The sequence below is a fragment of the Ambystoma mexicanum genome, chromosome 10 (assembly GCF_040938575.1).
Source record: "Ambystoma mexicanum isolate Mex_15411 chromosome 10, UKY_AmexF1_1, whole genome shotgun sequence".
Lineage (NCBI taxonomy): Eukaryota > Metazoa > Chordata > Amphibia > Caudata > Ambystomatidae > Ambystoma > Ambystoma mexicanum.
This window is the reverse complement of record NC_090932.1, coordinates 366904643-366929610: the sequence shown is the minus strand read 5'-3', so window position 1 is coordinate 366929610 and position 24968 is coordinate 366904643.

The window sequence follows — 24968 nt, the reverse complement described above, 5'->3', positions numbered from 1 at the left end:
AATGTAACAAGTCCGAAAATGCTGGGTCTGAGCACATCCCAGTACATTTTTTTAAACTTTGGCTGACCTTTAGGCACCATTTTTAATAATTGGATGTAATTCTATGTTGTTCTATGTTGACAGTGGGATACCTACCCGAGTCTTGGAATCAAGCAGTGATTTGACCCATTTAGAAAACGGATCCAAGAGATTCTCTGGTCTATTACACACCAATATCACTCCTGAATTCCTCTTGTAAAATAATTGGCGGAGCTGTTTTAAGTAGATTACATTCTTGGGTGCATAGTAAGAACATCTTAGCAGAGATACAATTGGGCTTCTGCGAAGGTCTTGGAAATTAATAGCAAGCATTCAATTTGTGTCTGATTATCGCCAATAGTATTTACCTTAAGCGCAAACCTGTCGATGTGGCTTTCATTGATGTCTGCTCTATGTTCAACAAAGTAAATCGTGCTAAACTCTTGCTTTGAGTAAGATGGAGTGCCCAGTGGGCCCAGTTAGTTTACTGGCCTCATTGAATTTTAACAATAAAGTCTTTGCGTGCTCTGGCGCGAATAGCCATTGTACTTCGTTATTTGCAGTATGCACATCTGTTTGGCATGGGTGCATTCTTGCACTGTTGCTATTCTCTCTTTATGTTAATAATCTTCAGGACTGCTTAGTAGGATGCAAGGCTGATGTCCCACATCTAGGGGGAATGTCATTACCTGTTTTAACCTATGCGGATGACGCGGTACTTGTGCAGAGCACTGCACATTGCTTACACCGCCAAAATGATGTGCATGTTGAATTTATACAAAGTCTTGATTTAATCAATCAATGCTTCAAAGTCAGCCATAATGGCATGCAAGAGTTAGCAGCACAATGTATTAAGCCTACTACTAGCTGTGACTTTCTGGGATGCACCTTTATGCCCACATTGGGTGGAGCTAACCATAGTAGCAACCAGAAAAGCCCTGATCCAATGACCCAAGCCCTTAGAGGCTTGGTTTGATTTGCCCACTTTTTTAAATGTCAAACCACAGTGATGATGATTAGAGCATATCATGCTAAAGTAACATTTAGAGCAAAATATGGGGCTGGACTGTAGGCTTATTTTGGGGTTCCAAGCTTACAAGATATAGAGAATGGCTTTTTGAAAGTCATACTTGGTCTAACTAACTAGGCACCCACATTTCCAGTTCATGCTGAACTAGGTCCAGCCTACATTGAAGATGACTTCTAAAGTTATTGGTTTGGAGGTCTGGTCTAACATGGCGACATATTTAATCCAGCGCTATCTGTATTCTTTTCCAAATCGGTAAAGTGCAATAGGTCGCGTCTCCCTGGGTTGTGGTTTAGCCAAAAAAGACCACAAAACAGGTAAGTATAAAGAAAAACCTAGAATGAAGACTGTGCCCAGGGTTGCAAAGTGATTTATTATATATAGAAAAAGTGCCCTACCTGATGACATGTCTTTCGGCCAATCTTTAGGCCTTTTTCAAATCAGGGCTGCTCAATTGAAACAACAAATGTATGGACTGTTACAGGCCACATTCCAAAATTAACATCAAGGTGCAAACACAATTACTATCGCCATTGTGCAATAACATAGTGAGCCTAATCCATAGTATAGTAAAAAATAAAAATAAAAGCATAAGAACATGAAAACAAAACCAGATAAAAAGGGGATTGGTGATAGGGAGGATGCAGGTGAAGAGAACAAGAGATAAGCAAAAATAGTGTTTAGTTTGTTGATTTAAAGCATAATAAATATCCACATATAAATCCCAGGAAATAGGTAAGCAGTTCAATGTTACCTGAATTGTCTTGTGTGCCCCTAATAGGTTAGAAAGCGTCTCTGCTCATCATTATCCGGGTTAAATCCCTTTGGAACATAAATACATCAATTATCACTCTATGTCACAGATATGTTCTGGACGAGTATGGTGACTCAGGCATTATTTGTTTCGCCAACTCTTTGTATTGGTTATAGTATTAAGTTTCAAATATTAATTTTCTGTATAAGGTTGAGTGTCTCATGAGTATTCAAATCAATGTTCACTTAGGAGCTATGTTAATCAACACTGGGTTAGCCATATTCTTATAGATCACATTCTCTCATAACTGTAGCTGTACGCGCACAATCGTGCAGCGTTCGGTCACTGCTTCGCATAATACTAGAGATGTGCTATTTTAAATGCGAGCTGCACTTGAGAGACAGTCTCTTACCTTTTGACTGTGTGTTTGCGTTTGATCGCACGTTTCCTTGACTCGAGGGGGCGCCAAATGGCGTCCTCTCCCTAGTTATTGTTAATGCAGGTCGTCATGGCGACGGACTCCCGAGAGTCTGTCTTTGATGTTTACTACACTGAAACCAGTGTTCTACCATTGTAGACCTGCAATGGGCTGAAACACAATTGAAAGCATGGACATTACTCACCTATTTGCATTGTGCTCTTAAACTGAGGAATGAATTGATGAATTTCATGGCATACATAGATTTCATTTCTTTTAATATCTGTATAATCCAATATTTACATTTTCTATGTGATATTATTGATGTATTTTAATGTTTTTACTGACATGTTTGTCTTCTACACCTTGTTAATTTACTTTGGTTTTATTTATATGCATTTGCTTTGATGGAAATATTTTTTCGAATTAAGTTCTTTGACTGACTACTTTGACTCGCAAGGGGGCAGCCCTGCCTTATGCAGCCTGGCTAGTACTGGTGCAGTGTTTGTCTTCATGATGTCATGTGTGACACAAAAATAAACTAGCTGCCCCTACCAGCTAACATGTTACAAGGTAGTATGACACGCTTACAAAATGATCAATTTTGAAACATTGGAACCTTTTGCTCAAATGCTGTTTCTGATGGGGTGGGGAGAAGGACAAGAATTGTTACTTTGATGTTTGACACATGGATATCTCTTCAACTTTGTGGAATTGCCATCTGGTAAGGGTGTGGAAGACCTGGCTTCTCACATTTGTATTAAATATACATGATGCAGGCCATTCCATCTCCGAAACGGTGGGCTGCTAATCAGAACTCCTTTTCATTCAACTCCATGCCAGGTGCATGGTGTACACCTGAGCCCTGCAGGATAAATATGATTTGCAGCTTGTGCTATCCAGTGGCAGAGAGCAGGCTCAGAGATTGCAGGTGCCCTGTTTGACAGCTGCTGCGGCAGCAAAGTCACTGCTGTGCAGATGCTGCATTTATGTCTGCACCTCTGTTGCAAAACCAATCTAATGTTGCTAAACTGGTGGCAGGGTAACCTGGAACTATAAGCCATACTTGGGTTTTGGTATGGTGGTTGATAGTTCTCCAAATGATTAAAGCCACATCTGAATTGTAGCATAGTAGTGACAAACTTGCAAGCTCAGACCAGCTGTGAGAGGCAATGTGGAGTCTAGTCACCTGGCTGCCTGCATTCCAGTGATTGCAACAAAGGGCAGGATGCTTGACTCTGTTGGCACTCTGGGAGGTTAGGTAACTCCTCTACGCCTAGCCAGGGAATCACAACAGGAGATCTCCTGGGAGCCTGTCTTTAAAGAGGCAATTCCAAAACAAATGCCTGCCCCCACGCTAGGGGGTTGTACACCAGAAGGCTTTTGAAGTGCAGGCATGGAGATGGCTGTGGGTTTAGACAGTCAGGCAGAGTAAAAAAAAGGGAGGAAAGATTCTTCCATTGTGGTTTTCTGTGGGCTTCTCTTTTGTCCCTGCCTTCTACACGTCTTGCACAGCAAAGCACTATGGGTACTATGCAAAAGAGAACAAGTCATTTGTTACCTTAACAATGATTGGACCCTCTGAAGCTGGCTTTCTATTGATAATCCCCTGTGGCTTGTTGCTTTTATAAGGAAGGTGTCTACCACTATTTCTTTGATTCATTCCTGGACTTCAAGAATAATTTATTTGGACCTTTTTTGGGAGACAAGATATTTCCAAAGTTCTCCACCCGTTAGGTGGAGAAAGAGTGCTCCATGGCAAAGACAAGCTCTGTGCCCTACCCATTACCAAGTAACTTTGGGAATTAACTTCTCCTGGAGCAGCACCTGCCTCTCTGCCAGCTACAGTGGTACCCAGGACCTCTCTGGAGGTAAAGGACACCTGCAGGAGTTAGCTAGCTTCCCCTGGGAACGGAGAACACGAACAATAAATCCACTTTTTTGCCTTTGAATTTGAGCAGCCGTTTGCATCTTCTAACCAGTACAATTCCACGTCAGCTCAGCAAGGACAGTCATGTGTCCAGCTCAAGCATCAGAACACTGAGCAGATGATGTTGAACTGACACATCATCAAACTTAGCATCGAACTACCAGGACATCACATCTCAGCTGGACTCAAATCACTAGAGAAACTCATCACTTGTCAACCCAAACCACCGGTACTCATCGTTTCAGATCATGCTTGATCAGTGAACTGTTCTTGGTGATCTCTCGATCAACATTGTTATGTTATGTTATGTTACTTTGCATTTATATAGCGCCTTATATACCATTGGTATGGTCTGAAGGCGCTGGTAGGTTGAACGCCCTTGGGAACCGAAGTTCAGATCAGTAGAGGGGGTAGAGAGAGACAAAAGGTGCATGTGAGCACCGGGTATGTGTGCAGCTCGTGCGATATCCGTGCAGTAGCTGCTTCTTAGCGGTAGGTGTGGTGGTTGAGAGATCAGGAGAATGTGTTCGTTCAGGCAGGTTTTATCCAGAACGGCTGCGGCTGCGTTAGGCCTGAGGAGAACGCCTGGCTGGGGGGTGTGAGACCAGCTGTGTCAACTTAGAATGTGTAGAGTAAGCGGTGGATGTTGGTATGAGAATAGTTATACCGAATTGTGTCATAGTATCTCTGTGTTCTAGTTGAGTGGTGGTGTAAAGGAGAGAGTAGGCGTGGCGGTGTGATATGATGAGTTATATTCTCTTTCAAACATTCTTTGCATTCTAAACCATACTATATACGTCGCGCAATTCAATGCGTTCCAGTCCGTACCGTGGACACTTATCCATTCTCAACGTAGCTCAACGTACTCATCCATTCTAGAATCTGGGCACTCGATCGCTCCAGGCACTCATTCGCTCCAAGAACTCATCCGCTTTATGCCCTCACGCGTGCTATGCGTTTACCTGTTTTATGCAATTACCCACTCTACGCACTCACCCCTCTACGCACTCACCCCCACACCTCCTCTACGCACTCATCCCCTCTGAATATACATCCATACACCCATACACCCATCCTCTCCATACACCCATCCGCCCCATACACCCATCCGTCTCATACACTCATCTGCCCCATACACCCATCCGCCCCATACACCCATCCGCTCCATGCACTCATCCGCGCCATGCACTCATCCGTGCCATGCACTCATCCGCTCCATGCACTCATCCGCTCCATACACTCATCGGCTTCATACACCCATGCACTCCATACACCCGTGCGCTCTATACACCCGTGGGTTCCGAACAGTCATCCGTTCTGAACACTCGTCCGCTCTATACACTCATCCGCTCTATACACTCATCCGCTCTATACACTCATCCACTCCATACACTCATCCGCTCCATGCACTCATCCGCACCATGCACTCATCCGCTCCATGCACTCATCCGCCCCATACACTCATCTGCCTCATACACCCATGCGCCCCATACGCCCATGTGCCCCATACACTCATGCGCCCCATATACTCATGCGCTCTATACACCCATGTGTTCTATACACCCATGCGTTCCATTCCACCGTCCGTTCCAAACACTCGTCCGCTCATACACTCATCCGCTCCATATACTCATCTGCTCTATACACTGATCCATTTCCTACACTCATCTACTCCCTACATTCATCCACTCCCTACCCTCATCCACTCCCTACACTCATCCGCTCCCTACACTCATCCAATCTGTACACTCATCCACTATCATCCACTTCCTACACTCATCCACTTCCTACACTCATCCACTCCCTATACTCATCCACTCCGTACACTCATCCACACTCATCCCCTCCCTACACTCATCCACTCCCTACACTCCTCCACTCCCTACACTCCTCCACTCCCTACACTCCTCCGGTCAGTACCCTCATCCGGTCCATACCCTTATGCGGTCCATACCCTCATGCGGTCCATACCCTCATCCGCTTCCTACACTCATTCCCTCCGTAAATTCGTCCGGTCTGTACAATTGTCCGCTCAGGCGATAGACACACTCTCCGCACTTCCTCATTCATCAGCTATCCAGACTCGTTGGCTCTACTTACTCATCTGCTCCACATACTCATCTGATCTACACACTCGTCCTGTTTACGCTCATCCGTTCTGCACATTCATCCGTTTTGCGAATTCTTGCGTTCTACTCGCTTCTCTGAAATGTACACACTCACCCCTTCTACGTACTCACCCCTCTACGCACACACCCATCTACGCACACACCCCTCTAAGCACACACCCCCTTTGCTTGCACACACCCCCTCTGCGCGCACACACCTCCTCTGCGCGCACACACCCCTCTGCGCGCACACACACCCTCTGCGCACACACACCTTCCGCGCACACACCCCCTCCAGGGCACTCATCAGCTCCTATGCACTCATCCGCTCCAGGAAATCATCTGATCCATGGACATTTGCACGAACTCGTGCTTTTCACGCATCCAACAGCGATGTCCTATTCTATATATTCAATCTCATACACTCGTCTGTTCTATACGTTCATCGGATCTGCGCACTCATCCTCTCCATTCACCCGTGCACTCTATACACTCGTGCGCTCCATACACCCCACCGCTCCATACACGCCTCCGCTCCATATAACCCTCTGCTCCATATAACCCTCCGCTCCATACATCCCTCCACTCCATACACCCCTCCACTCCATACACCCCTCCACTCCATGCAATCTTCCCCTCTGCATACCCCTCTGCTCCGCACACCCCTCCGCTCCGCACACCCCTCTGCTCCGCACACCCCTCTGCTCCATCCACCCCTCCGCTCCATCCACCCCTCCACTCCATACTCTCCCTCCTCCGTTCCATACTCTCCTTCGCTCCATACTCTCCTTCGCTCCATACTCTCTTCCGCTCCATACACTCATCCGCTCTATACACTCGTCCGCTCCATATACACATCTGCTCCATATACACATCCGCTCCATATCCACATCCGCTCCATATCCACATCCGCTCCATACACTCAACCGCTCCATACAATCATCCGCTCCATACACTCATCCGCTCCATACACTCATCCGCTCTGCACTTCCAAGTTCATCCGCTATCCACTCAATCATGCGCTTTATTTCCCTCTCTTGCGGAAACCTGCAGAATATGACCTGGAGCTGTCACATGCTCTACAAACTCATCCGTTCCACATACTCATCTGTTCTACACACTCATTTGGCTTACACTCATCTATTCTTCACATTCATCTATATTATGCACTCATCCGTGTTACACGCTCATCCGTTTTACATACCCGTCCGCTCTACACACATCTTTTTAAAGGGATGGTCTAGTAAAAAATTTTATTTAAAAAATAGATAGGCAACATAAAAAAAAAATACTAGCATTCTCCGTTTTAAAACTTCCTATGTAAAATTTTGAGCTATTCAAGCTCAAAATTCGCAAAAGCAAGCACATGGGCGCATCCATTTTGTGAAATGGAGGCCCTCCTGTGCTGGCTTTTGCTTTTGCGGCACTAATGAAGGAAAAGCCAGCCAGCTGTAGTAAACAAAGGCTACCGCTGGGTGGCTTCCCCTTCATTAGTGCTGTAGGCGGAGGACGGGGACCGGAGACCAGAGCAGGAAAGCTGCAGCTGAATCTCGGTAAGTGCTATTTATTTTTTTTTAAAAAAATAAGCACTAGCTGCGTTTTTTTTTCTAAGTTTTCCGGGCTGGAGGAGCCCGGAAAACTTAGAAATAAAACCGCAGCTTTAAAAACGTTGTATTTATGTTTGCGGTCGCTTTTGAAGCGGAGGAGCCTGAGAAACTCGGAAAGAAAAACCGCAGCGTTTTCCAACACAACCGCGTTGTTTCTGCCTGAATCTGCTTTAACATTTGGGGCTCTCGGGGAGCCCGAGAGCCCCAAATGGGAAAGCAGATTTAGGCAGATAATGCAGCATTTAGCATTTCTCATTTGGGTCTCTCGGGCTCCCCACGGGGAGCCCGAGAGCCCTAAATGGGAAATCAGCTGCAGGTAGAAACACTACGCGGCATGTAAACATAACCGCGTGTGTTTCTGCCTGCTGTGGCTTTCACTTTGGGTCTCCGGTGCTCCTGGGAGCACCGGAGACACAAAGTGATAGCCACAGCAGGCAGAAACACACGCGGTTGTGTTGGAAAACGCTGCGGTTTTCTTTCCAAGTTTCTCAGGCTCCTCTGAGCCGGAGGAGCCTGAGAAACTTGGAAAGAAAAACTGCAGCGTTTTCCAACACAATAACGTTGTATTTATGTTTGCGGTCGCTTCAAAAGCGACCGCAAACATAAATACAACGTTTTTAAAGCAGCGGTTTTATTTCTAAGTTTTCCGGGCTCCTCCAGCCCGGAAAACTTAGAAAAAAAAACGCAGCTAGTGCTTATTTTTAAAAAAAAATAAATAGCACTTACCGAGATTCAGCTGCAGCTTTCCTGCTCTGGTCTCCGGTCCCCGTCCTCCTCCTACAGCAATAATGAAGGGAAAGCCACCAGGCGGTAGCCTTTGTTTACTACAGCTGGCTGGCTTTTCCTTCATTAGTGCCGCAAAAGCAAAAGCCAGCACAGGAGGGCCTCCATTTCACAAAATGGATGCGCCCATGTGCTTGCTTTTGCGAATTTTGAGCTTGAATAGCTCAAAATTTTACATAGGAAGTTTTAAAACGGAGAATGCTAGTATTTTTTTTTTATGTTGCCTATCTATTTTTTAAATTAAATTTTTTACTAGACCATCCCTTTAACATGTTTATCCATTGTATACACTCATCCGGTTTACTTATTCTTTTGATTTCCACACTCATTCGCTTTATAGCTGTCTGTTCTTCCACTCATGCATTCTTCGACTACCGACTTCATCGGTTCTACCTATATCATCCATGCCATTCACTTCGTTTACACCTCATGCAATTTGTCCATTTCAGCAGATTAACTTTCTGTACTGTTTCCGTATGATTTATTCTTATTGGCCCTTATACTGCTTTGATCTACTTTATTCGTTTAATTCTGTTTGTTCTTCTATTTTAAAGTAGGAGTTATTAGCTGTCAGTTTCTCGGATCAGTAGTTTGTTGGATTGGTGTCATTGAGTTGTTGTTAGTCTGATTTTGGGATAGTATGGTGCAGGTTGGTTTTATGGGAAGAGCCAGGTTTTCAGTAGTTTGCGGAAAGACGTTAAATCCTCAGTTAGGCGGATCCGGGGTGGGAGTGAATTCCATAGCGTCGGGGCTAAGGCTGAGAATGATGTTCCGCCTAGCCTGACTGAGTTTGTCTTCGGTATGACTAGGAGGCCGGCTGAACTCGATCTTAGGGTGCGTGGGGGGTGATAGGGTTTTAGTTTGTCTTGAAGATATTCAGGTCTGTTTTTATGCAGTGCTCGATGGGAGATGCATAAGGTTTTGAAAGTCACCCTTGGGGCTACTGGGAGCCAGTGCAGCGTCTTAAGGGCTGGGGAGACGTGGTCTCTTGGGCCAAGCGCAAGTAGTAATTTGGCTGCCGCATTTTGTGCCCTTTGGAGCTTATTCAGTTGGTACGCGTGGATTCCGAGGTATAGGGGGTTTGCGTAGTCCAGTCTTGATATAACGATTGATTGGACAGCGGAGAGTCTGTTGGGAAAGGAGAGATATGGAAAGATGCGTCTAAGGGTTTTAAGGTGGTAGTGGCAGGACTTTGAGACGTTGTTGACTTGGCACGAGAGAGTTAGGTCAGAGTCAAGGGTGCGGAAGAAGTTCACAGTTGCCACATACCATGATTTCCGTTTTGGAGGGGTTTAACAGGAGGTGGCTTTCGGTCATCCAGAATTCTATCTCAAGGAGGCAGGAGGCCAGGTCAGGTCGGAGATTGGGTTTTGAGTTCAGGAGTTTTAGGATTAGCTGAGTGTCGTCGGCGTAGTTGTAGCACAGGATGTTGTGTGAATGGATTATCGGTGGGAGGGTGGTCAGGTAGAGATTGAACAGGAGGGCAGATAAGCATGCTCCTTGTGGAACTCCCGTGTCGACTGGTCGGGCTTGGGAGGTATAGGTGGAGAGTATCGTTATTTGGTACCTATCTTTGAGGAATGAAGCAATCCATTTAAGAGCGGTTCCACGAATTCCTAGGGAGTGGAGGCGGTCAAGGAGGATTGAGTGATTGATTGTGTCAAAGGCGGCAGATAGGTCGAGAAGGATTAGTGCGGTGCATCCCGCATTTTAAGGTCATCCCAGATTGAGGTTAGGGTGGTTTCAGTTCCGTGACGGGCTCTGAAACCTGATTGGGCGGGGTCTAGGAGATTGTTGGCTTCGACAAAGGCATTTAGCTGGGAGTAGGCGGTTCGGTCAATGAGTTTGGCAAGTAACCTGGTGTTTGAGATGGGGCGATAGTTTTTGGGCTCGAGAGGGTCGAGCGAGGGTTTTTTAATTAGAGGTTTGACGTGAACCGTTTTAAATGCTTCAGGAAAGATACCAGAGGAAAGGGAGGCATTTATGATGGATCTTGCGTGTTCTCCTGAGCAGGTGGATGCGAAAATTCCTTTGAGGGTTGTGGCTGGGCAAGGGTCGAGCGGCGATCCAGATGGTTTGCGGGCAGATAGAAGTTTGAGAAATTGCTCTGGTGATAATGGGCAAAAGGATACGAATGTTGGTTGCGTAGAGGTCGCAGCTGATGGGCTGGCCGGTACGGGCGGGAAATTGCCTGGTGGATGTAAGAGAGCCAGTTTGGTGGTTAGGGTTTTTGTTCTTTCGAGAGCCGTGGTGTAAAAGTGGAGGGAGAGTGAGTCGCACAGTAATCGTGAGGGAGTCGGGACGGTCGTGGTGCAGGCTGGCTTGGTGAATTCGGAGATGATTTTGTGGCGTTCTTTGCTTGGGTTTTTGCAGTTTAGGATTCATGAGTTGTAGTGGGCTTTTTTTGCTTTCGGGATTTCGGCCTTGTACTGATAGAGGTGGCGGGCCAAGGTGGCCCTGTTCTCCTGCGTTTTGTCTTTCTGCCATTTGCGTTCTAGGTACTTATATAGTTGTTTAGTGATCTTCAATGCAGGAGTGAACCATTTGGGGAAGAGGCCACAGCGGGCTGATGGTTTGCACGGGGGTGTGAGCCGCATCAGAGATGCGTTGAGCCATGAGTCAAAGGCGTCAGGGGTTAGTTGTTTGATGAGGGGGTTGGTAGGTGGTGGGGACTGGAGGAGTGCCTCGGCTAGGTCCGGGGTGATTATTAGTTTTTTCCAGCATTTGCCTAGAATCGGAGATTCTGATTCCAGTACGGGAAGGGGGTCGGGTGAGCGAAAGGTGAACGAGAGAATAAAGTGATCGGACCAGTTGATAGGGGTGGGTGGTTTTAAATGAATTAGAGTGTTGGAGGTAAAGATGGCATCAAGGGTGTGTCCTTTATAGTGAGTCGGGCCATTTATGCGGGGTTGGAGGTTAATTGCGTCTAAATCGTCAACCAGAGAGTGTGTCATAGGGTTCGTGGGGATGTTGAGCCATATGTTGAAGTCTCCAAAAAGGGTGAGGTTGGGTTGGTTTAGTTGAAGGGTGGCAATAGAGTCACAGAGGTTGTTTGCGAATTGCCCTTCGTAGCCAGGAGTCCTGTAGATGAATAGGAAGTTGTGTGAAAGCGATGGGGAGATGGATAGTTTAACAAGGAGGCAGGAATGGAAGGTTGGTTGTCGATGATTGAGGCATGGAAGATAGACTTGAAGACAAATGCTATTCCCCCTCCTCTGGAGGGACGGTTCAGTTGGATGAGGGAGTATCCAGGGGGAAAGGCTTCATTAGCGATTGGGGCGTAGTCGTCAGAGAACCTAGTTTCAGTGATGAAAACAAGGTTGGGTTTGACAGAGGCGAGGAGGTCGAAGATGCAGTGTCTGTTTTTTGCTACGAATCGGGCATTAAATAGGATGCAGTTCACATCAGCAGGCGCGGTTGGTCTCTGTGTTGGAGGGGGAGGGGGAGAGGGTGGTGGTGGAGAGAGTGGAGGAGGGAGGGGGGTAGGGTGGATGGTGCTCAATGGGAATAGTGGGCGAGCAGAAAAATTCCGGTGGGGTTGGGTGGCTGCGTGTGTTAGGATGATTGGGTTTGATTCGGGGGATTTGAAGGTTGGGTGTGAGTGGTTAGGAGTTTCAGTTGCAGTTGATGAGAAATCGAGGGACAGGGGTTTCAGGAAGGGTGAAGCTGCAGGGGAAGGAGGTGATTGCGGGAGTGAGGTGGTGGGTCGAGACAGGTGAGGCGAAGAGTGCTGAGAGATTGAGGGGGACCATGAACGTTTCCTCTTTAGTTTCCTTGTTGCGATTGGGGTGTGAGAGAGGGTAGGGGGGTCAGAAGGGGAGAGGGATGCAGCTTCGGTTCTAGCAAGGGCTAGGCGTGCAATTTTTAGGGAGGGGAAAGGGTGCGGACGGGGGGGAAGGTGGCAGGGGTGTGAGGGCAAGGCGGGGGGTGGGTGATTGCAGGGTGGGGTGTGCCGGGTGTGATAGTGATGGGAGCAGGCATGGTTAACGATGGTTGGACGGTGGTGGTGTTCAGGGGAGGAGTGGTTTTAGGGTTGGTAGCCCCTCTGGCTTGGTGTTTGGAGAGGGGAATAGCAGGGAGTGCGAAGGAGGGTGGGGTGGATTGGGAAGGGGGGGACGGGAGGGAAGGTAGATCGAGAAGTGGGGGCGGTCCACGGTAGTCGCTTCCGGCGAACTCTGGTGAAGTGGGTGCACTCATGCTTGGTACGCGCTTTTAGGTGGATTTTAGGAGATGCTTTATAATTGCAGCTCTAAGTTCTGTGGGGGCACACCTTTAGGCACACTTCCAAGTTCAATTTGCACCGAGACGATACTAGACTATTAGGTGCACTTCTATGTTGAATTGTACACAGATTATATTATGCTATTAGGTATTAATTAGGTGCACTTCTAAGTTCGCCAGTACATAGAGATGATATTAAGTCTACCTCTAGATTCAATTTTGCATAGGGATATGAGATTATTAGGCACAGTTCTAAATTCTACCTTACTCAGATATACTTTTAGGCATACTAATAATTAGGATATTTAGGTACGCTTCTTAAAGTCACTGGTGTCTTGTACACTTTTACATTGGACTAAGTGCGGAGAGGCTGTTCTGGCACTAGTCGGTTCAATTAGGCACGTGGGTGCCCTTCTTTTAATTCAGCTTTATACAGGGAGGGTATTAGGCATGAATCTTAATCGGCTTTGCACAAGGTGGTTATTAGGGAGATTAGTCGGTTCGGTCCGGCATGGTATTATACTGTAAGGATATTCGGCACACTTCTAGATTCCACTTTTGCAGAGAGTCTATTGGGCACACTTGTACATTCCACTTTTATATGGAAGCTGTTCGGCACACTTCTAGTTCAGTTTTTACAGAGAATCTATTGGGCCCACAATTAAATTCAACCTTCAGACGGAGGCTATTGAGCAAACTTATAGATTCGGTTTTGACAGAGAGGATGTTGGGCACACTTCTAAATTCGACTTTTCAGAGTGGCTGTTGGGAACACTTCTAAATTCAACTTTCCAGAGTGGCTATTGGGAGTACTTCTAGATTCACAGAGAGGCTATTGGGAACACTTCTAAATTCGGCTTTCAGCGTGGCTATTGGGAACACTTCTAAATGCAGCTTTCACAGAGAGGCTATTGGGCACACTTCTAAATTCTACTTTTCAGAGTGGCTATTGAGAACACTTCTAAATGCAATTTTCACAGAGAGGCTATTGGGCACACTTCTAAATTCACTGAGAGGCTACTGGGAACACTTCCAAAAAGCAGCTTTCACAGAGAGGCTATTGGGGACACTTCTAAAGGCTACTTTCACAGAGAGGGTAGTGGGAACAGTTCTAAATTCACAGAGGTGCTATTGGGCATGTTTCTAAATTCAACTTTCAGAGAGGCTATTGGGAACACTTCTAGATTCACAGGGAGGCTACTGGGAATACTTTTAAAATGCAACTTTCGCAGAGAGGCTATTGGGAACCTTTCTAAATGCAGCTTTCACAGTGCGGCTATTGGGCACACTTCTAAATTCAACTTTCACAGAGGGGCTATTGGGAGCACCTCTAAATTCACAGAGATGCTATTGGGCACACTTCTAAAAGCAATTTGCACAGAGCACTTTCTAAGTGCAACTGTCACAGAGAGGCTATTGGGAACACTTCTAAATTCACAGAGATGCTATTGGGCACACTTCTAAAAGCAATTTGCACAGAGCACTTTCTAAATGTAACTTTCACAGAGAGGCTGTTGGGCACACTTCTAAATTCAACTTTCCAGAGAGGCTATTCGGTACACTTCTAGATTCACAGGGAGGCTATTGGGAACATTTCTAAATGCGACTTTCACAGAGGGGCTATTGGGAACACTTCTAAAAGCAATTTGCACAGAGCACTTTCTAAGTGCAACTTTCACAGAGAGGCTAATGGGAACACTACTAAATTCACAGAGATGCTATTGGGCACACTTCTAAATTCAACTTTTCAGAGACGCTATTGGGTATACTTCTAGATTCACAGGGAGGCTATTGGGAACATTTCTAAATGCGACTTTCACAGAGAGGCTATTGGGAACACTACTAAGTTCACAGAGATGCTATTGGGCACACTTCTAAAAGCAATTTGCACAGAGCACTTTCTAAATGTAACTTTCACAGAGATGCTATTGGGCACACTTCTAAAAGCAATTTGCACAGAGCACTTTCCAAATGTAACTTTCACAGAGAGGCTGCTGGGCACACGTCTAAAAGCAATTTGTACGGAGCACTTTCCAAATGTAACTTTCACAGAGAGGCTGTTGGGCACACTTCTAAAAGCAATTTGCACAGAGCACTTTCCAAATGTAACTTTCACAGAGAGGCTATTGGGCACACTTCTAAATTCAACTTTCCAGAGAGGCTATTCCGTACACTTCTATATTCACAGGGAGGCTATTGGGAACATTTCTAAATGCAACTTTCACAGAGGGGCTATTGGGAACACTTCTAAAAGCAATTTGCACAGAGCACCTTCTAAGTGCAACTTTCACAGAGAGGCTATTGGGAACACCACTAAATTCACAGAGATGCTACTGGGCACACTTCTAAATTCAACTTTTCAGAGATGCTATTGGGTACATTTCTAGATTCACAGGGAGGCTATTGGGAACATTTCTAAATGCGACTTTCACAAAAAGGCTATTGGGCACACTTCTAAAAGCAATTTGCACAGAGCACTTTCTAAATGTAACTTTCACAGAGAGGCTGTTGGGCACACTTCTAAAAGCAATTTGCACAGCACACTTTCTAAATGTAACTTTCACAGAGAGGCTATTGGGAACACTACTAAATTCACAGAGATGCTATTGGGCACACCCCTAAAAGCAATTTGCACAGAGCACTTTCTAAATGTAACTTTCACAGATAGGCTGTTGGGCACACTTCTAAAAGCAATTTGCACAGCACACTTTCTAAATGTAACTTTCACAGAGAGGCTGTTGGGCACACTACTAAATTCACAGAGATGCTATTGGGCACGCGTCTAAAAGCAATTTGCACAGAGCACTTTCTAAATGTAACTTTCACAGAGAGGCTGTTGGGCAATCTTCTAAAATCAACGTGCTTCGAAAACTTTCTATATGCAACTTTCACAGAAAACTTTTCTAAATGCAACTTTCACAGAGCGACTATTGGGTACACTTCTAAATTCAACTTTCCAGAGAGGCTATTCGGTACACTTCTAGATTCACAGGGAGGCTATTGGGAACACTTCTAAAAGCAAATTGCACAGAGCACTTTCTAAGTGCAACTTTCACAGAGATGCTATTGGGCACACTTCTAAATTCAACTTTTCAGAGACGCTATTGGGTACACTTCTAGATTCACAGGGAGGCTATTGGGAACATATCTGAATGCAACTTCACATGTATAGAACACAGTTTCCGAATGTAAATATATTACGGATATAACGAGTTTACAGTGGTGATGCTTTGTCCCGCCTTTCCCACACTTACTTATTGTTGGCTTCTTGCTTCTCCTGCGGATACCTGCAGATACAGTTTGGAGCCGTCTCTGTAGGAGACGTCCTTTGCCTCAGGTGCTTAGCCATGAGGGCTGCCCGGGCAGAGGGCTGCCCTGGGAGGACTGGCAATAAGTGTAGATCTTCTCGTCAGGACCAATCAGGGGGGTGGGCGGGCTGGGAGGCGGGAGTGCTCGAGGAAGTAGGAAGAGGGAGCGGGGAGGAAAGAGGGAAGAACACAGGGGGCACCGAGGGGCTTTGGCAACTAGAGTTTGCTACAAAAATGTAAAATGGAATGGGCAGCACACAGACCTGGCGCACACTCACCGGGGCACGATTCAAATGCAAACAGACGGCCGCAGACTAGCGCCGGTCGCTAGACCCGGGAGTTGGGTTGATTCAGCCAATAGAAGCGCGGGGGTGGGCTGGGAGGCGGGAGGGCTTGAGGAAGTAGGAAGAGGGAGCGGGGAGGGAAGGGGAAAGAACACAGGGGACACCGAGGGGCTTTGGCAACTAGAGTTTGCTACAAAAATTTAAAATGGAATGGGCAGCACACGGACCTGGCGCACACTCACCTGTGCACGATTCAAATGCAAACAGACGGCCACAGAATAGCGCAGGTCGCTAGACCCAGGAGTTGGGTGGATTCAGCCAATAGAAGCGCGGGGGCGGGCTGGGAGGCGGGAGGGCTTGAGGAAGTAGGAAGAGGGAGCAGGGAGGAAAGGGGAAAGAACACAGGGGGCACCGAGGGGCTTTGGCAACTAGAGTTTGCTACAAAATTTTTAAATGGAATGGACAGGACACGGACCTGGTGCACACTCACCTGGGCACGATTCAAATGCAAACAGACGGCCGCAGACTAGCACAGGTCGCTAGACCCGGGAGTTGGGTGGATTCAGCCAATAGAAGCGCGGGGCGGGCTGGGAGGCGGGAGGGCTCAAGGAAGTAGGAAGAGGGAGCGGGGAGGAAAGGGGAAAGAACACAGGGGGCACTGATGGGCTTTGGCAACTAGAGTTTGCTACAAAAATTTAAAAAGGAATGGGCAGCACACGGACCTGGCGCACACTCACCTGGGCACGATTCAAATGCAAACAGACGGCCGCAGACTAGCGCAGGTCACTAGACCCGGGAGTTGGGTTGATTCAGCCAATAGAAGCGCGGGGGCGGGCTAGGAGGCGGGAGGGCTCGAGGAAGTAGGAAGAGGGAGTGTGGAGGAAAGGGGAAAGAACACAGGGGGCACAGAGGGGCTTTGGCAACTAGAGTTTGCTACAAAAATTTAAAATGGAATGGGCAGCACACAGACCTGGCGCACAGTCACCTGGGCACGATTCAAATGCAAACAGACGGCCGCAGACTAGCGCAGGTCGCTAGACCCGGGAGTTGGATGGATTCAGCCAATAGAAGCGTGGGGGCGGGCTGGGAGGCGGGAGGGCTCGACGAAGTAGGAAGAGGGAGCAGGGAGGAAAGGGGAAAGAACACAGGGGGCACCGAGGGGCTTTGGCAACTAGAGTTTGCTACAAAAATTTAAAATGGAATGGGCAGCACACAGACCTGGCGCACACTCACCTGGGCACGATTCAAATGCAAACAGACGGCCGCAGACAAGCGCAGGTCGCTAGACCCAGGAGTTGGGTGGATTCAGCCAATAGAAGCGCGGGGGGGCTGGGAGGCGGGAGGGCTCAAGGAAGTAGGAAGAGGGAGCGGGGAGGAAAGGGGAAAGAACACAGGGGGCATCGAGGGGCTTTGGCAACTAGAGTTTGCTACAAAAATTTTAAATGGAATGGGCAGCACACGGACCTGGCGCACACTCACCTGTGCACGATTCAAATGCAAACAGACGGCCACAGACTAGCGCAGGTCGCTAGACCCGGGAGTTGGGTGGATTCAGCCAATAGAAGCGCGGGGGCGGGCTGGGAGGCGGGAGGGCTTGAGGAAGTAGGAAGAGGGAGCAGGGAGGAAACTGGAAAGAACACAGGGGGCACCGAGGGGCTTTGGCAACTAGGGTTTGCTACAAAAATTTAAAATGGAATGGGCAGGACACGGACCTGGTGCACACTCACCTGGGCACGATTCAAATGCAAACAGACGGCCGCAGACTAGCACAGGTCGCTAGACCCGGGAGTTGGGTGGATTCAGCCAATAGAAGTGCGGGGCGGGCTGGGAGGCGGGAGGGCTCAAGGAAGTAGGAAGAGGGAGCGGGGAGGAAAGGGGAAAGAACACAGGGGGCACTGAGGGGCTTTGGCAACTAGAGTTTGCTACAAAAATTTAAAAAGGAATGGGCAGCACACGGACCTGGCGCACACTCACCTGGGCTCGATTCAAATGCAAACAGACGGCCGCAGACTAGCGCAGGTCACTAGACCCGGGAGTTGGGTGGATTCAGCCAATAGAAGCGCGGGGGCGGGCTAGGAGGCGGGAGGGCTCGAGGAAGTAGGAAGAGGGAGTGTGGAGGAAAGGGGAAAGAACACAGGGGGCACAGAGGGGCTTTGGCAACTAGAGTTTGCTACAAAAATTTAAAATGGAATGGGCAGCACACAGACCTGGCGCACACTCACCTGGGCACGATTCAAATGCAAACAGACGGCCGCAGACTAGCGCAGGTCGCTAGACCTGGGAGTTGGGTGGATTCAGCCAATAGAAGCGCGGGGGTGGACTGGGAGGCGGGAGGGCTCGAGGAAGTAGGAAGAGGGAGCAGGGAGGAAAGGGGAAAGAACACAGGGAGCACCGAGGGGCTTTGGCAACTAGAGTTTGCTACAAAAATTTAAAATGGAATGGGCAGCACACGGACCTGGCAAACACTCACCTGGGCACGATTCAAATGCAAACAGACGGCCGCAGACAAGCGCAGGTCGCTAGACCCAGGAGTTGGGTGGATTCAGCCAATAGAAGCGCGGGGGGGCTGGGAGGCGGGAGGGCTCAAGGAAGTAGGAAGAGGGAGCGGGGAGGAAAGGGGAAAGAACACAGGGGGCATCGAGGGGCTTTGGCAACTAGAGTTTGCTACAAAAATTTTAAATGGAATGGGCAGCACACGGACCTGGCGCACACTCACCTGGGCACGATTCAAATGCAAACAGGTCAGTGAACCTGTTCCTGGTGATCTCTCGATCGACATTGTCTGGTGCTCAGGTCCAGCTCCAGGAATGTTTATCTGGGTGGGCCAGGTTTGTGATCAGGGGGGGCAAACTTTTCTCAGATTCGAGATCCTGCAAAAAAATGTCTTCCTGGATCTGAAAAATCCATTTGCCTTTAATTTGCTCTTAACGTCTTTAGTCTGTTAGACTGCTTTATAAGGTACAGAAGCCTGGATTCAAACCCAGGTTGTTAGGACCAGAGTTGACATATTTTGTTTGTTTGTTTGTTTGATTATTTATAGGGCGCCAGAAAACCCTTGGGTAGCTGGGCGCACAGAATAACAAGAATGCTTAGAACTTGGTTACAGGTTGCATATTACAGGTTGTAGGTAACATAAATTGTTAGGAGTAATTACATTATGTACATTCTATACATGTAAGGGTGGAAAGGTAACAAATTATATACAGTAAATACATTATGTACATTTTACATGTAAGAGTGGAGGGGTACGTGTGTCATCAGATCACAATGCTCAGGGTCACTGGTTTCAGAGGTCGTTGCATCGAAGCCAGGTGCGGGTATGGTGTCTGAAGCTGTTGTAGGGCTGGTCCCTTCTTAGTTCAACTGGTAGGGCGTTCCAGTACTGGGCTGCTTGCACAGGGAAGCTATTACATCCTGGTTTTTTTAGTCGGAATCTAGGGTTTTGGAGGCAGAAAGAGTTGGCTGTTCTGGTTAGTCGTGCAGTGGTTTTTCTTATTATTCTATCCCTAAGGTATGGGGGGGCTGCATTGTTCAGACATTTGAATGTTAGTGTGACTATTTTGAAGGTGATCCTATAGCTCTTCTTTAGCCACTTGTATTTCCTCCGCACATTTGAGATGTGCTCTCTAGCTGGGAGGTTCAGGACCGTTCTGAGCGAGTTGTTTTGTAGGGTTTGAAGTTTATTGATGATGTATTTATTTGTGTCTGCATAAAGTGCATTGCAGTAATCCAGTTTTTAGAGGATTAGTGCATTGGCTAGGATAATGCAGCTAGCTTGTGAGAGGAAGGGTCTGCATGCTTTAATAAGTTTACCGGTATAGGCTGTGGATGAGGCCAGGGAGTTCACTTGTTTCCTTAGGGACAAAGTGGAGTCCAAATAGAAACTGAGGGTTTTCACCTCTTTGGCGACGGGGATTATATTGCCATCGATATTGAAGGAGCTGTAGTTGGCATCGAGTTCTTTTAGGTTGTTGGGTGAGCCTAGAATGAGGATCTCTGTTTTTTTGTCATTCAGGCAGAGGCCATGGGTTGCCATCCATGCCTGAATGAGGGTGTACATTTTGTTTACTAAAGCTGTATCCGTAGTGAAATTGCCCGAAAGGGGATGAGGATCTGGGTGTCGTCTGCATAATTTGTGTAGGTGACACCCAGTCTGTCCAATTTGTCGAATAGAGGTTTAGTAAAGATATTATACATCGTTGGCGAGACACAAGATCCCTGTGGGACCCCACATGTTGTCTGGATAGGGTCTGCAGAGTCTAAGGTGGAGAAGACTCGCATGCTTCTGTTGTCAAGAAAGGATTGGATCCAGGCTATGGCTTCACTTGAGGAGTGGGCGGCTGATGCTAGGCGTTTGCAGAGTACTGCATGGTCCACTAGGTCAAAAGCCGCCGACAGATCAAGGAGGAGTAGCATAGCTGTGTTTCCTTTATCTTTGAGCTCATCAATTTGCACTTTGTGATCTATAAGGGCGGTCTCAGTGCCGTGTTGCGGTCTGACGCCCAATTGACGAGTGCCGGGGAGTTGGTTGGTCTCCAGGTATTTTTGGATTTGGAGATAGGCCACATTTACCCGCAAGACTACTTGAATGTCTGATAAAGATGCTTGTTGGGATTGCACTCCCTGCCAGATTCAAGCCAAATGAATTCTTGGGGGGCAAGGCTGACAGCTGGTCGCTGGTAGGTGGGGCATAGATGTGGAGCTTATGGTGGGAGTTGTTAATCGCTGTCATAAGTGCAACAAATGTTACTTATTTTTTAAGTTTTCTTTTTCTACTATTGGACCTGTATGTTTAGGGGTATGACGCTAGCTGGAAACAGCCTGTTCACCTCACCAGGCTTTGCTAACATGAGGTGATTTGACCAGGTTCACTCAATTTGTTAAAATGAAAAACCTGCTCTCGCCTTCCACCTGCTCATCCCTTCCAAAATCACAGGCTCTACAGTTCCCCTTCCATGGTCTTCTGCTCTCTTCTTCCATTTGCTCCTTTGTATCCTTCCATAAATTCCCTCATTACCTTGAACTTGCATTGGCTATTCACGTTATATGCTCCCCCATATGGAACAAGTTTGCCTAAACTGAAAAATGAAAGCTGTATACTGCACTTAACAAGAGTCTGAGAGATTAATCCAAATTATTCTTGTCCTAAGAAATATGTTGTGTACCTTTTTTCAACATACTGCTATAATTGAGATATAATAAAAACAGAACAGAGCAAAAGAGAAGCAGATAGAATAGTGTGGCAATATCACCCCCTGTCACCTCCCATCAGTACCCCCTGACTATCATTCCCATTTACAATCACTCCCACCTACCCCACCCTTTCCCCACCATGTCTTCTTGGCCTGGCTGTGGAGAACCGAGGATGATGCCACCTTCTCCTCTGCAGCAGCTGAGCAACGAGGATGCCAGTCTTTATTCCATCTAACATAGTGTGCGCTCAATAATACCTCCCAGGAGGCCACGTAGGAGGTGCTTGTGTTCCAGCCATTTTGTTGATATTATCGGTGTTGAGTGAGAATACTGGCAACCCGTAGACCTATTAAAATGCACTTCAGCTCTGCTACGAAAGACTAAACTAAACCGCTAATCCAGTACTGCCACTCACACCCACCTCTACAAATGTACCTTACCATGACGTAAATAAGCCCTACTTATGTCATTATAGAGGCTGACACACCCCTCTGCTAATGCACCTCTTCTCAATCCCGACATCCCACCCCCTGCAATTCCAGTACGTTAGAGCCATACACCGCTCTGCCAGTGAGCCTCAGCACTGACCTCCATTGATGCCTGCTGTTCCGTTGCAGCAACTAACGCAAAGCTCATCTGACTGTCACTACTACTCCACCCTTACCAGCAGTACCCCTTTGCTTCTATTACAGCTTTTCAAAGAACTGTGCTAATGGACCTCAATGCTTGCCAGCAGCAACCCCTGTTGTTCCATACCAGTGGCTCACATAAAGCTCTACCAATGAGCCTAAGTCCTCACTACCTGCAACCTCTGTTGTTACATTACAGGGGCTCACACACAGATCTCCCAATGGACTCTCCATTCTAGCCTGCAACACCGCCCGTTTTTCCATTACAGTCAGTGGCTCCTTCACACGCAGCTCTACCAGTGTAACTCAACCCTGGCTATAAGCAACCCCCATTCTTCCATCACACTCACTCCCACAAAGCTCTGCCAATGGACCTCAATCTTGGCCAGCCGCTGTCTGACCTTTCATGCTTCCTTTCATGCTTGTGGTAGGTGGTGAGGTCTGCATGCCACCGGAGTTGGCCCTGATAACCAGGTCTATGGTTATGCTGTTTCTGGACAGGGAGGAGTATTGTATGTGGGCGGGGGGGTTACAGCAACCCCCTCTGCCAACCCCTTATCTTATCTGGTTGTATTGTGGGTGCCTAAACATGGCATCTCTGCTTCTGGGATCCTTTGTCTCTGCAAGAACAATAACACATTCCAGCGATTCCAGACTTTCTCTGGCTGCGGAAGGGGCTGCAGTGCATGCAGATGAGGGCTCGGGCCCGCAGGTGGCACTTAGCAAGGTGCATATCCCCTTGTGCTGTAACATTCTCAGTGGGGGTAGTGTGCTCTCCCAGTGCTGTACTCTTCCATCCACGTGCTGTAATAGTCTCACTGTATGCTGCACAATCCACTTCCCACTGTAACATTGGCCTCTTCCGCTGCTAAAGTCGCTCCCTGTGGTGTGCACCTCTCTTCCTGCACTTTAACACCCCGTGTATTTTGACGTTTTTAAGTGGCACGTTCATTCTAGTAAATCTGCATACAGGTGAATAAAAATGTTTTTGCTTCATAAAAATAGTGCGGTTTTTCTGACCTCATCTTTTCATGTCACATTATTGTCCACTATTGTCTAGTCTGCTAAAGATTAATCAAAGAATTGAGGAATGGTATCTGACTTGTCAGATGAGAGTCATGGGTGTTTTTAATATGGACTGTTCCTTTACACCCCCTATGCATGATGACACACTAATGAAAGACATTCCATTGCAGCTTTCTATGTGGGGTGCTGGGGAGGGAGGGACACCTATAAATGCAGCAAGGCGAAAAATCACACATGGCCAATTGTGGCGTTTGAAATTGGAGGGTTGGTGTCTCTATTTGCTATTCCCAGATAAAAATAGGGATCCATGTAATTTGGAGACATGGGTTGGTGCCACAGCCTCCTCCTGCATAGATTATATTTTTGTATCCAGTGCTACACACAATGGGCCTCATTACGACCCTGGCGCTAAGTGACAAACGATGGCGGTAAATGCTTACCGCCATCGTTTTCCGCCAGGTCCGATCATGACTCCTGACCGTAAACTACGATGCCAATAGCGGCATCGTAGTTAACGCTGCCGCTAACTGCGCTAAGGGTGCGCGCACGCGACCGCCCACACCGTACTTAGCGCCATGGCGGAAAGGCACGCAAATGCCGACCCAAGCGGACATGCACCTAACGCCATCACCGAGGCCGCAAAGTACCTTACCGCCATGGTGCAAATAACGCCATCGCGAACCAACCGTAAAGGGCCAATTCAAGTGAATGCAGCTGCCACAGGTGCACAGAAACAGCACAGGTGAAGGCAATACAGACTCAGGGGAGTACAAAAAGAGCACACCCCACCCCTACCCACACCCAGTCACACTCCACAATGATGCCAATACGACTAGCAATGTTGGGGCTGGAGGACCTGATAGCAATGCATGTGCTACTACAACAGCAACAACAACAACAACAACAGGCAGCACAGAGGAGACGCAGGAGGAGAAGGAGGGCAAGGCAGGCCCAGCAAGCCCCACCAGCACAGCCAGTGCCACCACGCAGGCAGCCCCCAATCCCACGCATCAGAGCCAATCCAAACAACCTCACTGCTGAGCAGATCCACACCCTGTACCGTTTGGACCGGGACACCATCACCGCCATCGTAGACATGATACACGATGACATCGTCAGCATGATAGAAAGTCCAACCGCCATCCCCCCCCTACTGAAGGTAGTGGCTGTACTCCACTTCCTGGCCACAGGCACCTACCAGCACACAGTGGGGCACCTGCATGGCATTTCACAACCATTATTCTCACGAACACTCATCCAAGTGCTCGATGCCCTCCTCAAGCACACAGACGACCACATCTCATTACCACGGACTGCCCAGGAGATTGCAAACACCAAAGTGGGTTTCCATGCACTAGCCAGCATACCCGGTTGCATTGGTGCCATCGACTGCACCCATGTGGAATTCGTGGTTCCACGTGCCATGGAGGTACCGTACCGCAACCGGAAACAGTTCCACTCTATCAACGTGCAAATGGTCTGTGACTCCAACAAGATCATCACACATTGTTGTGCCCGATTCCCCGGATCAACCCATGATTCCATGATCCTGAGGAACTCCACAATACCACGCTACATGGAGCGACATGCAGGCCCAAGATCCTGGCTACTCGGTGAGTGCTATGTCATGGAAGTGGGCATGGGAATGACGTACCAGTGCAT